Genomic DNA, 2,517 nt, shown 5'->3' on the forward strand with positions numbered 1-2,517 from the left:
GTTTAACATAGTTTATTTACTACCGTTAGAAGGATTTATCATCTTTAATACATCATAAGAATCTATTTTTAAGATGGTAAAAATCAATGATTCCCAATTCATGAAAATATTGGTGATTTAAAAATGGTATAAAATATCATATTCGAGAAAACTTTCACACATGAAAATAATAAATACAACATGCTAAACATGATCCAACTGTTACATTTTGCTGTTAACACTTAAATCTATGTAAATCAAGTATGTACCACCACCATAGAAGCCCTTCTATGATGGTAGTTTAAGGTGGTACACACTTGATTTACATAGATCTGAGCTCTAAAACCATAATCTAATGATTGGATCATGTTTAGCATGTTCTATTTATTATTTTCTTGTGTTAAAGTTGTCTTGAATATGATATTTTGTACCATTTTTAAACCACTCTTATTTTCATGAATTATGAACCATTAATTTTTATCATCTTAAAAATAGAATTTTTACCATCTTAAACATGATAAAACCTTTTAATATATTAAATAAACCATGTTAAGCATATCTGTATGGTTAGATTTATCATTTGGTGACCATATCTATGCAAATAAGAGTGTGTATCATTGTATGATATCATGGTACAGAACCACTATATATATAAGGGAGTAGCCACCATGATCGAAGGGGACTATCTGAGTTGTTTTTCACAAATCTGACTGCATAGATACATTTGACATGATCAATTTATTAAGAAGCAACACTTGGATCATGTTTTTTTATTTTTTAAGCCTTGAATATTTATGATATTTATAAAATTTTACACCATCGATTTTCCAACCTTATAAAAACCTACTTGTGCATCAGAATCAAATGATGCAACTGTCCATTTCTATAAAATTAAACATGTAAAACACATAAATACTAACATATTCAAGAAAAACATGCAAAAGAACCATTCAAAAGACACAAAAACAACGATAGGCACAAATAAGTATAAGCAACTACTCTCTCTATATATATGCATGCTTGTTTGTGTATATAAAAACATTAATATAATCATAAATTTGTATATAAATATATATTAATAATATTTGTTTATTTACTTATTTGCAAGCTAGCTCGACCCAACTAAGCATTTGATCCTAATAAGCAGGTCATGGGCTAAACATCCATGATCGAGCTAGGCTTAGCTTTAAACGAAAAACAAAAAAGGCAAAGAGACGACGAACACGAGGATAACATGGTCCGGCTTGATTAGCCTACATCCATGGGTCAAGAATCACAAGTATTTTTCTTGTCAATAGCCAGTTGGCTGATTATTACACTTTATACAGGATTGATGATAATGAATGTTATCATCTTTTTTATTTTGTCTAACTACTTCCAAATGTTCATCCATCAGATTAACGCAATATGGGCTCTTCTCGATAAGGTAAGTACCCTTGATGAAGTAAGCATTATCACGAGCATTTGGACCATTTCTAAGATCTCCAAAACTCTTTCTATTATTATCTTTGTTCATGCAAGTAATTCAATCTTTACAAGTCTTGTCCTTATTGTCTGGTGGCTTGCTATTCACGATAGATCCGTAATACCCCCTATAAAGTTGGGTATGGGTGAAATCCATAACCCTAGCTTGGGTCTAAGGATGGAGATGAAAGACTTTGTTAGGAGCTTGGTAAGAATATGAGCAACTTGACCATAAGAGGGAACAAATTGAGTCTCTAATTGTCCTTGAGCGACCTTTTCACAAATGAAGGGATAATGGATCTTAATATGTTTAGATTGGTTATGAAAAACCAGGTTAACAATCGTGTAAAGTGCAGACATATTATCACAAAAAATGGTAGGTGGGTGAAACAAAAAGTCCAAGATCCCACAAAATGAATGTGATCCAAGTAATTTCAGTTGTAGTGGACGCTAGTGCACGATATTCAGCTTCAGAAATTCGACTGCATAGATACGTTCGACATGATCAATTTGTTAAGAAGCAACACTTGGATCATGTTTTTTGATAAAAACAATATGATTTTTTAAGCCTAGAATATTTATGATATTTATAAAATTTTACACCATCGATTTTCAAACCTTATAAAAATCTACTTGTGCATCATAATCAAATGATGCAATTGTCCATTTCTATAAAATCAGACATGTAAAAGACATTAGTACTTACATATTTGAGAAAAACATACAAAAGAACCATCCAAAAGCCACAAAAATAGCAATAGGCACACATTAAGTATAAGCAACTACTCTCTCTCTATATATATATGCATGCTTGTTTGTGTATATAAAAATATAAATATAATCATATATTTGTATATAAATATATATTAATAATATTTGTTTATTTATTTATTTGCAAGCCAGATTGACCCAACAAAGTCTTTGTTCCTAATAAGCAGGTCGTGGGCTAAGCATCCATGATTGTAAATGAAAAACAAAACAATCAAAGAGACGATTAACATGAGGATAGTGTTGTTCAACTTGATTAGCCTACGTCTACAGGTCAAGAATCACAAGTATTTTTCTTATTTGTAG

The sequence above is a fragment of the Nuphar pumila genome, chromosome 17 (assembly GCF_984573655.1).
Source record: "Nuphar pumila chromosome 17, dmNupPumi1.hap1.1, whole genome shotgun sequence".
Taxonomy (NCBI): Eukaryota; Viridiplantae; Streptophyta; class Magnoliopsida; order Nymphaeales; family Nymphaeaceae; genus Nuphar; species Nuphar pumila.